Raw genomic sequence first — 14,866 nt, 5'->3', positions numbered from 1 at the left:
ACACTTGCTAAGTGGGCCATTATCTAAAAGTCTGAGAACACTACAGCACAGGAAAGTACTTAGTACAAAAGCACCCAATCTTGAATATAGAAAGAAGGTAGCAACAGTGCTAGTTGGAGGCACTTCTTAAAGTGAGAGATAAAGTATTGACATTTTAAGAGTTGAACTGTACTTTATACTCTGAATGTTTACTAAGGGTGCTTTTCAAAAGACACTTTTCTCTTCTTTTTGACCTTTTCAAAGATGATGAGTCCTGTTTACCCAAAATTATCAGGGGTGGATATGCCTGGAGATGAAAGAGTAAAGTGAGAGGCTCTCTTTTAGCCATGTGATTACACATGTTTCCATTAGGAAAATATCTCCTGGGATGTTGAAACAAAATAGCTGCTGCTATCTAAATATATATGAATGGTGGTGTGAATGTAACACATGATACTTCTTTCAGTACATGGTTTTATTACATTGATTCTTCTGGCAAAGTGGATTGTTTCCATACTTGCTCTGCACCCTCCTCTCCGCTTACTCTCCTCCTTTTGTACCCTCCACCCCCAGGTAGGAAGAAGGGCCTTCTTGGAAATTTATGTTTATGATGCAGAAATACTCGGGACTTTACAGGGACGAGACACAGTGTATTAGAAAAAAATTACATCACTCCAAAAAGATGGGAATAAAGGATGGTATGTGCTGATCTGTATGGTGGTGAGTACGGAAAATAAGGACCATAGTTTCAGATTTAGACAAGGACAAAGCTTCAGAACAATCCATGTGGCAGAATATAAAATAAATATTCGTAAAATGAACATAAATAAGGAGAGAATTTTTTAAATCAACTGCAAAAATAATAAAGAAAGTAACTGGTCAATGTGTATGGATATAGAATCTTCCTTATGAAGAAAGGATGATATTATCATATCATTATCACAACTGTGACTGCTCTTATTAAATTAGAATCCCCACATTAACTCACAAGTTAAATTTTTAATAAAAGATTTGTTTCCCCCACTAAACACAAGCAATGGTTTTACTGTTATTTCAAATGAGAATATTTACTGTACTTCATGGAATTAGTTCATCAAATAGTGACAAAAATGGTATAATGACTTTTTTCTCATTTTAAAAGATTGCAGTTACAGTCTTATAATGTGTCTTTACAGACTGCCTTTTGTGCTAGGAAAAAAGCACCTTGTGTTTGTTTCCTAATATTTTAAAACTACAGGAGTCTCTATTAATAGCACCCCGAGGAAATGGTGAACATGAATAAGGTTATGCAGACAATCTTTCGTTTGCTAATTGAATAACACTTTAGTTCATCCCAAGTGGTTCCTAGAGACTATAACAAGTAGCTCATTTATTTTTAATTGCTAATTTAATTTCACTTTTATTTAGGAAATGACTTCATAGGGAAAAGTGTTAGGCAGCAAGAAGAGAAATAATCAAATATGTAATAATCTTTAAGATTCCATCAGGCACAGGGCTCATGATACTATTTAGAAGAAATGAAGCCATTCCTTAATTTTGGCTTTCAAATCTAATGTATATTACATTTGTAATAAAAATAAATATGCATCTTTTTATTTCTAAATGAGTTAAATATATTTACCTACAGGGCTGTGCGTTGTTGTGGAAGGAGCACTGTGTGTGGCGGTCGCGGTGTTGTTCTAGATCCTGTCTAAAACCATCCAGCACTGTGATCTCAGGCTTCCAAGTTAATGTCACATTCCTGATTCCTGATCCTTATTCTAGGAAACAGCCTCAAGAATCTCTGATGTCCCTGGCCAGTGTGGCTCAGCGGTTGAGCATCGACCTATGAACCAGGAGGTCACAGTTAGATCCCACTTAGGGAACATGCCTGGGTTACAGGCTCAATCCCCAGTGTGGGGAGTGCAGGAGGCAGCCAGCCAAGGATTCTCTCATCATTGATGTTTCTGTCTCTTTCTCCCTGTCCCTTGCTCTCTGAAATGAATAAAAATTTATTTTTTTTTTAAAAAGAATCTCAGATGTACTTACTAGCCCCACATTTCTGTGATTAATTCCATAATCTTTAGGTTGTGCCTACAACATTAACATGTTTTAGGGGCAGTAATGAATATAGGGCTGCAGTCACACTAAATGGATCCCCAATCTGCCACTTACTTGCAATGTTACTGTGGACAGGTAACCTCTCTGAATTCCAGTTTACTCAACTTTAAAACTGGCTTAATAATAGTATAGCGGACACTGTTGATGCTCTGCCCCTCCGCCCAGCCCTCCCACCCAGTCCCTCAGCCACTGCAGCTGCAGGACACAGCTCCCCAGACTGTGTCAGCTGCTCAACTCTGGGCCTGCCTTTGTCTCCTCCACTGCCCCTGTTCTTTCTGAAAAATAACTCATGTATCAAGAGTTTAAAATTATTCATACTCTTAGATCTAGTCATTTCACTTCCAGGAGCATTTCTTAAGGAAATAATTAGAAATTTAGCCACATGTGTGCAAAGGTGTTTATGATGTTTTTTATAATAGGAGGAAGGAAGAATGAAAGCAAAGGAGGAAGAAAAGAAGAAAGGAAAAAAGGGAGGAAAGAAAAAGAATTGGAAACAACCTAATATTCAATTATCAGGAAACAGCTACATAAATTTTGATGTGCTCATATGATGGACTATTTTTCAGTCAGATAATTTTATTTATCTATAACACGGTTGATAGCTCATGCATAAAAATTTCTATAGCTCAAGAAAAAAAGTTAAACACTTTTTATGGAAATAATAGGCAAATGAGTAGCAAATTTAACAAAGAAAAAAAGGCTAGTAAAAATATTTTTTAAGACTCAATCACTAATGGTCATATAAATTTAAATGTAAAAATCTATAAGTTATCATTCTTTACTATGAAAATGGCAAGGATTTTAAAATATGTACTCAGTGCTTCCCAAAGGGGCAGAGGGTTTTTCTGTAAAATAGCAATATGTATCAGAAACTTCAAAATGGGCAAAAAATATCCATAGCCTAATTAAGATTTCCTGAAATTTTTCTGTAGGAACTTGTTTCTATTCCAAGTTAGCTAGATTTTGAATGAAAGGTAAAAAGGAAATATGGTGCACATTGCTCTCTGAAAGAAGCCAATCTGAATAAGCTACATAATGTATGATTCCATTTCTGAGACTGTCTATAAAATCTATAAACAGATCAGTGGTTGTGAGGGGCTCAGGAAGGGTTGGATAGATACAATACAGAGGAGGTTTTAGGGTGGTGAAACCGTTCTATATGATACTGTATGGATCATATATGTAATGGATACATGACACTATGCATGTCAAAACCGTAACTTTACAGCATAAACAGTGAACCTTAATGTATGCAAATTTAACAAATAATGTAGGAGGTTGGGGAATCCCAGGATGGAATACAGAGTGTGTCTCACTGTTGGAGTGAGAGGTTACAGATAAACAAGGGAGAAGGCTAGAATGATTTATGTAGTAATGGATTTCAGTTGGAGTCATCAGAATGAACTCATGTTTATCTTACAACAGATACAAATGGCTACACATAGTAATATTTACAGATATGTGCATATAAACAGGGTAGTGATACACATATCATTTCCATACTTGGACTCCTGAGATTGCCTGGAAGCAACCACATTCCAATGAGCAATGAGCAAACCTGGAGCCCAAGTTTTGGTTTCTAATACTATCTATATATATAAAAGGCTAATATGCTAAGTGTCCATCCGACCGGTAGCTATGACGCGCACTGACCACCAGGGGGCCGTCAGTCAACGCAGGAGCTGCCAAGCTGTACTGACTTGGCAGTGGCGGTTCTCCGGTGGCGCACCCCAAAACCAGAGAGGAGAGAGCCCGATTCCTCGCAGGGCCGCACGATTCCACTTTCAGTCATGGGTTATGTTGTTGCTGGGGCAACGTCAGTGCCTAATCTGGTTTACTGCACACTTGCATTTGCGTTCCACACCCTCTAAGACAGCAACCTTGCAGAGTGCCCTCTCTCGCACTCCGGGACCCCTTGGGGGATGTCGGAAAGCCAGTTTCAGCCCGATCCCCACAGGCTAGGCTGAGGGACCCCACCTGCCAGAGGGACCCCGCTCACTCTGCAGATGAGCCACAGCACCACCACCCCAGGTGTGGCCGTTGGGGAGGGACCACGGGAAGTTGGCTCCAGGGCATGTCCTGCTCATCTTGCCCAGTCCTGCCCCACAGGCCACCTTCTAATTAATTTCCTTTCAATGTGCACGAATCCGTGCACCGGGTCAATAGTTCACCAATAAAAGGAACCAGAGCCCTTTAGAAAAAATTGGCAGATTCAAGGGTTGGGGCAGGGAATATACAAGACAGGCCTGGAGCATTCTGTAGTGCCCGAAAGTAAGGAAGCGCTCAAACAAACAAAACCAATGATAGGGGTGTGTTAAAGGGACACAGTAACCAACTGAAAGAGCTCCCAATGCTATTCATATTACATCATATCAAGGGTACTACACTATCAGCATGACTCATTATTGATGTTGACCTCAATCATCTGGTTGAGGTAACTGTTTATTAACTTTCTCCCACTGTATGATGTAATGAGAATTGCATTTTACCTCTTTGATCTTCCTACCACAGACTCGTAACCTGAGTCTGATCATGAGGAAAATATCAGGCAAATCCAAATTGAAAGACATTCTACCAAATGCCTGACAAGTACTCCTCAAAAACGTTAAGGTCCTCAAAAGCAAGGAAAGTCTGAGAAACTGTCATAGCCAAGAGGAGCCCAAGGAGACATGACAAATAAATGGAATGGAATAACCTGTAAGGGATCTTAGAACAGGAAAAGAACATTAGGAAAACAAAGGAAATTTGAATAAATTATGGATGTAAGCCAATAATAATGTATCAAGGTTGGCTCATTAGTAACAAATGTAACACACTACTATAAAATGTTAATAATAGGGAAAACGGGGAATAGATTACTTGAGAACTGTATATACCATCTTCACAACTTTTCTGCAAATATAAAAACATTTTAAAATAGAAACTTTTATTAAAAAATGATAGTCAACAAAAATAACTTTGAAACTGGAAAAAAATAAAAAGGGCCTATGGCCTGTGATGAACAAATACAAACACAAATCTCTTTCAAGGACTTTGCTTCCCAGCCACCCGGAGTGCATTTAGCAAACAGTCTCAACCATCAGCTCCTTCAGGCTCCGCCTCAACTGCAGAGAGATGTTCCTCCGAAGGTAGCCGCTTCCAGAAGCTGCCCACCTAGTGACTGAAGATGGGTGTGAGGGCCCGGGCATCTCCGCCTGAAGACACACAACTCTGATGGGCACTCTCTGCTCCAGAACTCCCCACCGGTGGGCTGAGGTTTTACTGGGTCTACATTATGGTTCAGATTCTCCCTGTGCCGAATCCTGCTTCTTCCCACTTTTCCCCAGGTTTTATCTTCAATAAACATCTTGCACACCAAACTCCATGTTATCGTCGGCTCCCAGGTTACTGATCATGGGCTTCCTCTTTTAACAGAAGAGTTTCATCGTATTAAAGATAATTTCCCTCTGAGCCTTGCCTGAATCCCCAACTGATGTTTAAATACTGAAACATATTTACTTAATGCCTTCTCTGTTATCATTTAAAGAAGTTTACAGCCCTGCTGGCGTAGCTTAGTGGTTGAGCATTGACCCAAGGACCAGGAGGTCACGGTTCAAGTTTCAATTCCTGGTCAGGGAACATGCCCAAGTCGACCCCGGGTGGGGGGTGTGCAGGAGGCAGCCAATTGATGATTCTCTCCATCACTGATGTTTCTACCTCTCTCTCCCTTTCCCTTTCTCTCTGAAATCCATATATATTTAAAGAAAGAAAACTCTGGGTACACAAGACACTAATATTTATTTCTTGAGGAGAGGGGTGGGAACGATACAGGTGGTGAATTGGTGGGAGACTTTATTCTATACCACTTTATATTATTTTTAGCCATATAAATATATTACTTCTGAGACTGATTCTCCCCCCCCCCCCAGTATCCATTTTTCATTTCTTCCTTTCACAAATAGCATCCGTGCCCCTCCCCCACATTCAGTGGCCCATATTAGTGCCATATAAGAGATTACATATCCTAGCCTCCCCTGCAGCTATTTTCATGTGACTGAAGTTTTGCAAAGAATTGTGAGCAGAGGTGATATGTGCTATGCTCATGTCACTTCCTTTAAAGGAAATTGCTTTTCTACTTCCTCTTCTTCACCCTTCCCATGGGCCATGGCTATGGTGTCAGTGAACCAGTTCTGATCAGAGTAGGTGAGGTAACAATCAGAAGTTGATGGAGCAACAAGATAGCAACAAGGAATGTGGACTCCTGGATAACCACCAGCAGCACAGCCGCCAGGCCTTTCTGGACTGCTCACCACCTCCTGGACTGTTTCATGAGAGAGAAATAAACATCTACCTTTTGGGGGGAGGGCCACTGAGGTTTGGGGTGTTTCTACAGCAACTTAGCCTATATCCAAACTAATATACCAATTAAAAAACTGCAAAGTTTATGATATTTGGCAGTGCAGGGAAGCGTACAAATGGTCCTGACTCCCAAGCCCATGTTTTTCACTGTAAATGATGAAGGAGGCAGTCTTGCAATGGCCAATCCTATCTTACTAAAAGATGAAGCATGAAGTACAATCTGCCAAAATTTATCATACCAACCAACCAAATCCACTTCTGTCAATCCATGTGGGGCAAAATGAAAGAGGAGAAACTTGAGACATAGGGCTTTTGAAATCTTAGGTTAGGAAAGGAGGATTAATGGCAAATTGAATTGGGAAAGATTAACAAAAAGAGATGAACACAATCCAATAGATTAATAGATGAGAGAGGAAGGAATTTACGACTGAAATAAACAATGAGTGTTTTACCTCATTCAAAAGGAACAAGTCTACAAGAAAGAAGGTGCGGTGCAGGCTAACCCCATGGAGTTACTCACCAGGTGGAAATTAATGATGGTAAAATGGTGGATAGCAAATAGATTGAGACTAAAGGTGAGACTATACAAGTCATATTGTTGTCATAACATACAGTTATGTATGTATGTATGTAGAATTCTAAGTCAATGGCAATATCTAGGGGGACTTCAGCTACATAAATGGAGTCAGGAGACTTCAGCTGTATCAGTGTTCTAGGCTCACAAAAAGGAATAATACTGGCACCACAATGACTGGCCACAGGGAGAAAGGAATGACCGGAGAATGACAGAGGCCGGAACTAGGCGAACTGACCCAGCTCCAGGGCTGGCTGCCAAGGAGAGTGACCAGGAGGCCAAGTCATCGTATTCCAGGGAGCATGTCATTTCACAGGACGCTAGTTAATGAGATTAGATTTTAAAGGAGCCTGAATTAAAGAGTAGCACAAGCCTACAAGGACTGATATTTTCTTGTAGGCTTAGAGAATTCTTGCTTTTAAAAGAATGCCAAAACATTTTCAAAATTTGGTTTTTGTTTATCAAATAATACTTGCCACGAGCAGGCAAACAAAAAAGGATGAAAACCACTGGTTGGTGCTGATGATATCATGCTTTAAGATTTTTTTTTTAAAAAAAGGAAAGCTCAACTTTTACTTTGTCTCCTCTCTGAAAGAGAGTTATTTTAATGAAAAAGGTATAATAAACACAACTAAAAGGCCACTGGCATACTAGAAGTAATTATTTACATATTCATTATATTAAAAAATGTGAACAACAACAAAAAAGGCCCCCGAAATCCATTCTAGTAAGTGAGCAACCAATTGTTTTGAGTTAAACTTTCCAGGCCTAAATGAATTATCTATGGAAGACTTCGCATAAGTGATTGTAGAATCAATATTATTTGGTTTTGGGAAACCAGAGAAAAATAAGAAATACCAGAAAATCTGAAGAGGGGCAAATATCGTCCTGATTTTCAAAGGGAAGAAAAAGTAGCGGGAACAGGGGGAAGTTTGAGAATTATTGGTAAATTTAACAATTTCGAGAATAAGTTTTTAAATAAATGTTTTAACATTAGGGAAAGAAAGAGATTGAACTCATGATGACAATTGCAATCAAATGTTTTTGTTTCTATCTATATCTATCAAGGTCGCAGTGAACCAAAAAGTTTATTGCAGATGTTTCAAATGAAGAAACTTAAATAAAGGAAGTACTTTAGAACTGTAAACCCTTGTTAGTATGATCACCAGACCAGCAGTATCAGCATCACCTGAGGGTTTGATGGAGAATTTCAGGCCCCAGACCTACTAATTTAGAATCTGCATTTTTAACAGGATTCCCAAGTGATTCATGTTTATTAAAATTTGAGGAACACTGAAATAGGCAAAGTTAGAAGAACATATAAAAGATGGCAAGGCATCCAAACACTAGTAGCATTAAGAAGTCATTACCAGCCCTAGCTGGTTTGGCTCAGTGGATAGAGCGTCGGCCTGCAGACCAAAGGGTCCCAGGTTTGATTACAGTCAAGGGCACATGCCCAGGGTTGTAGGCTCAATCCCCAATAGGGGGCATGCAGGAGGCAGCCAATCAATGATTCTCTCTCAACATAGATGTTTCTATCTCTCTCTCCCTCTCTCTTCCTCTCTGAAATCAATAAAAAATGTATTTTTTAAAAAAAGTCATTACCACTCCTAAGGCTGAAGGAGGAAATTATGAGACTGGAACCAGTTAATATAATAAAAATCATTGACTTGAATACTTTAAGTGGGTGAATTATATGGTATGTGAATTACATATTTAAAAAGAAGAAAAGACAGAAAATACATGCAAAATCTGTATGCTGAAATCCCAAAATATTAAAGAAGGCAGTGAAAATAAATGGACTGATATACCATGTTCATGGATTAGATTCAATATTGTTAAGATGTTAATTCTCCCCAGTGATTGTATAGATTTCATGCAATACCAATTCAATTCCACCATAATTTTTTGTAGACTTTTAAAAACTTATAAAATTTAAATGGAAAGGCAAAGGAACTAGATTAGACAAAATAATTTTGAAAGAGAACAAAGTTGGAGAGTTAATTATCCCTCATTTCAAGACTTATTATAAAACCACAGAAAGCAAGGCAGTGTGGTATGGGCAGAAGAATAGACATATTAGTTAATAATGAAACAGAGAAGACAGTTCAGAAATTGACAAGCACATATAGTTTATATTTTACTAAAGATGCAAAGGCAATTCAATGGAGGAAGGATAGTCTATTCAACAGATGATGCTGGAAAAATTGTATATATGAGAAAACTAACATCAATTTTTATCTCGGACCATATACAAAGATTACATACCTACATGTAAAAGCTAAGAATCCATTGCCAAATCTGAGATGATGAAAATGTACCTGTAAATTTTCTTCTAAGAGTTTCATAGTTTTAGCTATTACATTCAGATCTTTGATACATTTTTGTCCATGATATGAGATAAGGGGCTGAATGTATTCTATTGCTCTGCCTGTACAGTTGTCCCAGCACTATTTGTTAAAAAGATTATTCTTTCTCCATTGAATGATAGGCTTTTCAAAATAAGTTGGCCATAGACATTTGAGTTTATTTCTGATCTGTCAGTTCTATTCCATTGATCTTTATGTCTATCCTTATGCCAGTACGACACTATCTTGGTTACTGTTGCTTTGTAGCAAAATTAGAAATCTGGAAGTGGGAGTCCTCCAAGTGTTAGGGTCCCTGAATTTCTATATGAATTTTAGAATCAGATTGTCAATCTCTACAAATTAGCCAGCTAAGATTCTAATAGAGATTGTGATGAATCTTTAAATCATCTTAACACTATTAAATGTTCCAATCTATGAACATGAGATGTTTTTTCATTTACTTAGATTTTTAAAAATTTCTTACAATAATTTTGGGTGAACATTTTACAGTTCCTTTGTTAAATTTATTCCTTAGCATTTAATTCTTTTTGATGCTGTTGTAAATGAAGTTGTTTTCTTCATTTCATTTTTGGATTCTTCATTACTAGGGATTTTTTCTAACGTGCAAATATGTCACTTCTATGCTTAACCTTCTTGACTCTTCATTTGCCACATGATCAAGTTCTAAATCCTTAGCATGACAATAAAGGTTTTTCTAGCTCAGCCCCTAGCTCAACATTTATTGATTATACCAGAATTTGTGCTGTAAGCTGAAATACAAATAAGTTGCCTTGAGGCACTCAGAGCCTAGTAAAAGATGTATATAAGTATGATCACTTCTCAATTGCCCAACTTGTCTTGTAATAATAGCTATGGTGACCATAAGTCCTGTTTTTTGCCTATTGTCTTAATATGTTAACCGTCTTTTTTCAATCTCCAAAGTTTCCAAGTTTGCACAATAAATTATAGGTCACTCTAATTATAGCATACCTATGTTTTCTCAGTTAACTCTGAGCAAAACAATTCTGTGAAGGACTGAATCTGTTAAGGTCTTAGCAGAAATGAGATGGTACATTCTCAATGGGTAATTTGAGTAGCGTTTCATAAAATGACTATTTGCAAGGGTGTGGGATAAACGTAACAAAACCATGAGTTTACCCTGGATTATCCTAGGGAAGTAACTGACCCTTGGTTGAGGAATGCAGCCAGCCTGCAATGGTGCCATAGGAGGGAGCCTGGGGGAATAACTACCAACACTCCTTTCTTTGTGGTACTGTGGTTGCTCACCGTTGCGGGAACTCAAATGGAAAAGTCAGGGAAGGAAAGCCCTTTGAGTTCAAGCTTCTGGGGGCAGAATGGAAGATGAAGAGGGGATCTGGCAAACATGTCCTCCATCAGGACTCTCTGCTACTACTCTATTTCACAACAGAAAAAGATGAGATAAAGAGAGGCTACTAGTATCTCGCTCAGTGTCACATAGCTAATAAGTAATAACCTGGAGTTCACGGCCGTGTTTTCCCCAATATGCCAAGCTCCCTCTAAGGATCCTACTGCGGCAATGCCAGGGCACCTGTCCTTGGGACAGCACCATCACCCGTGAGACCGCGGAACCCATCCTATTCCCTTGTTTGGGATGTCCTTCTTGCTCTCCTCCCTGTTCCGCTTTCCTTGGTGACACCTTTCCTGTTCTGACAGGAGAGTGAATAGCTCCTTGTACTGTGCTTTAAACTCCCTTCATTCATGGATCTTTTCTAGGATTTGGATTATTTATCAGCGTTGTTTAAAGATCTCTCAGCAGACTGTGCACTGATTAATAGTCGAAGAGGCATCCTCATTTTAAAATGTTTAGTTCTTAGCACAGTGCTGGGTGCAGAGTTAAAAAGGTAATTGAACCCCTTAGTACCCCTACTAGGGAGGAACTATTATTAAATAGATTTTAAAGATGAGGAAATTGAAGCACTGAAAGGTTAAATAATTTGCTCAAGGTCACATAGCTATGAAGTGGTTTTAAACTTGGGTAGAATGGTTGTAGAACAGCGGTTCTCAACCTATGGGTCGCGACCCCTTTGGTGGTCCAATGACCCTTTCACAGGGGTTGCCTAAGACCATCCTGCACATCAGATATTTACATTACGATTCATAACAGTAGCAACATTACAGTTATGAAGTAGCAACGAAAATAATTTTATGGTTGGGTCACAACATGAGGAACTGTATTTAAAGGGCCAGAAGGTTCAGAGCCACTGTGTAGAATGATGTTTAAATAACTTCAGAATGAAAACTGACATTCTGAAATAGCCTTTATTGCCCAACAGTAATTATATATTTTTATTAAATATATTTATGCCTATCTGCCTCAAAAAGTCAGGGAGGTGGAAATTTAAGGTATTGCTTCTAGTTAGTGAAAAAATCAGGCAGAACCTGGGTAAACTGTCATGATTTTGTCCCAAAAGTGTTTCTTCAAACAGTTAAGATCATGGAATAGGTGACTTTAAGCTTTTATGAGGAGAATAAACTAACCTACCCACCAAGGTAGGGAATTCATACTCTTACCTAAACATCTAACCAGCTGTTTTCAACATAAGCATTTACAAAGTAAATAAAAATAAAACAATTAATTGATTAAGTCCTGCAGTCTGGTCTGGTCAACAGAACACAGAATGGCGAGTTGGTTCGCGATCACCATTCCATCCGGTTGGGAGCCTGAGGAGCAGTCTTTTCATAGCGTTTACCTGAGACCTCATGTCCACGGGCACTGAGGCTGTCTGATCCTCCCTGTGCGAGAAGGAACAAAATGCCGACATACAGAGAGCAGCAAAGGGAAGTATTTCCCTTCCTCCTCCCTTTGCATTGCAGCCATCCACGTGGTCATCTTAACTCAACACTTACTGGGCATCTACCCGCAGTGGTTCTCAACCTTCTGGCCCTTTAATACAGTACCCATGTTGTGAACCAACCATAAAATTATTTTCGTTGCTACTTCATAACTGTAATCTTGATACTGTTATGAATCGTCATGTAAATATCTGATATGCAGGATGGTCTTAGGCGACCCCTGTGAAAGGGTCCTTCGACCGCCAAAGGGGTCGCGACCCACAGGTTGAGAACCGCTGACACTGTATGCTTCACATAAAATGGTGGACCATGTCTCAAAAGGTTTGAAGGCTAGGGGGCAGAAGTTGGTCAAAACGGAAGAGGTTAGTGTCTGCAAGTCTGAGTCCGCCCACAGACCTAAGAGGTCCCCTTTCGGAGCCTCTGGTCTTTCCCTCACGGAGAGTCCGTGAGTCATACTCTCATTCCCGAGGGTCCCACCTGCATCCTGCCGGTGGGATCCAGCCTGGGTGGCCTGCAGCCCTTCGATCCTTCCTGAGGCAACCCAGCAGCTAGACCCCCGCCTGAGTCCACTCACCTTCAGCTCAAGGCGGCGCGGCGCGTTCGAATCCTGCCTCCCCGCCCACCCCCTAAATGGCAGGAGGGGCAGACGCAAGGCCCCCACGAAACCTAGTTCCTGGAAGTCTCAGGTCAGACTCTGGGGCGCCCAGTCTAAAGAGGTGGTTTGTCTTTGACCTAATTCCATAGGCCGTGGACCCCCCCGCGGGCGCACTCCCGTGGGCTGATCATGGTCCTTCCCCGCCTCCCCACACCCCTGCTCTTCTATCCAACTGGTTCCCTTCCCGGGCCGGTCGCTATCCTCAGTCACCTTGTGGCCCCCTCTCTGCGGGGGAATCCACAGCACCTCGCTCACACCGCGCTGTCGGGCCTTGGCCCCGGCGCCGCACCACCCGACAAGCAATGGAACCGAGTTTCGCCGGGCACACGGTCACGTAACCCCAACATCTGTTGGAAAAAATCCTTTCCTACGGCGGGGGCGCTTCCCAGTCCCAGGCACCTGGAGTCGCGCAGACACCAGTCACCCGCCGGGCGCCGCTGCCGCAGCCCCAAGCCGCTACCCCCGCGCGCGCCTCCGAGTCGCCGGGTCTGTCTCCAGCGATCACATAAGGTCGGCTAAGCCCCCGCGGGTGGCCAGCGGGCCCCGTTACACCCGGGGAGGCCTCGGCCCTACGCTCTGGGCCGTCCACAGCGGCACGAATTCTCCAGCGGGGAAGCCCTCTGGTTCCTCTTCAGCCGGCGGTGGTGCGCCGTCCACATCAGCAACTGCTGCGGCCTCTTCCTCTCCCTGAGGTCCCCTACCCGGCCGCATGTCTCAGCGACAGCTCCCGGCTTCCAGCTCCCCGCTTTCTAGCCTCTCCCTGCAGAACAGATCTCTGTAGGAGCAACTCTTCCCTGGTGGGGGGCTGCCCAGGCCCACCTCGGTCGCCCATGTGTCTCCCCGGTGGCCCGCACCCCTTCCGAGCCGGTTCCTCCGGGTGGCGCGTGCTTGCCCCGGGCTAGCTTTCCGCGAGACGCTGCCCGCGAGGGCTTTTCTGCCCCGCGTCCCTCCCCCCCTCCCCAGCGGCTCAGCTGGCCGCTCCGCCGAGCGCACGGCGGGACCCAGGCTCGGATCTCCGCGCCCCGGCTTTCCTCGGGCTCCAGCACGTGGTGGAACGGGTGGCGGCGGCCAGTCCACCAGCTGGGAGGGTCTTGGTGGCCCAGGAGAGGGTCGCTCCGGGGGACCCCGGTTACATGCCCGGAGGACAAGCCTCGCGGTCAGAGCCTGGGGGCCCGCCCATCTCACTCCTTCCGGTCGACCTCAGCCCTGGCGCGAAGGCTTCCCCCCCTTTCTGGGGAAGCAAATGGTGCCTTCCAGGCGAGTGGCCATGTTGCTCTAATAAAGCTGGAGGGGCGGCGGCGCCAGTCCCAGCTGCCCCACTCCCTCCCCTCCCCCACCCCAGCTGGAGGGGGTGAACCGCCCCCCCAGGAAGTCTCTGATCTTGGCCCTAAAGGACTCCCGGGGGGCCCGGGGGGCCCGGGCGGGGGCTCGGACGGGGGCTGCGGTGGCTGTGAGTGTGTGCATGGATTTGGGCGCGCGTCTGGGGCTGAGGCGAGGGCGAGGAACCCCCCAGGCTTGGCCATGGCGTGATGCAACAGTGTCTCGCCTCGTTGCGTCCCGATTCCCAGGACGTGGGAGGAAAGGGACCTCTCTCCTATTTTCCCTTGAGGAAGATCCTTGTAGCCACGGTGTTCCTCGGCTGCCGCCCTCCCCGCGCGCACACCTTTTCCCTCGTGACAGCGGAGAACGGCACTGGGTGCGGGGTTTCCTCCCGTTTCCCCCGCGTGGAGGGGCGGCCGGGGCATGGGGATGCTTAGCCCAAGCCCCGTGTGTCACTCGGCGGCAGAAGCGGCTCCAAAATCTAGGGGTGGGACTTGCGTGGTGGTTTCCCCGGTGCTTTGTGAGATCCCGGACACCCCCAGGCATCCACCCGGGTGACCGGGCCCTGCCCAGGATGTGCACAAAAGCCCTGCATTTACACACAAAGTTTTCAAAAGGCCCCCTTGTCGGGTGGGTGGAGGTATTAGAATGCTCTGCGGATGGAAGGCTGGGGGCGGCGAGCCGAGGAGGCGGGGACGCGAGGAAGAGGAAGGGAGG

The sequence above is a fragment of the Myotis davidii genome, unplaced genomic scaffold, assembly GCF_000327345.1.
Source record: "Myotis davidii unplaced genomic scaffold, ASM32734v1 scaffold892, whole genome shotgun sequence".
Classification (NCBI taxonomy): domain Eukaryota; kingdom Metazoa; phylum Chordata; class Mammalia; order Chiroptera; family Vespertilionidae; genus Myotis; species Myotis davidii.
The sequence above is the reverse complement of the archived record's forward strand: the minus strand, read 5'-3'. Positions refer to the sequence as shown.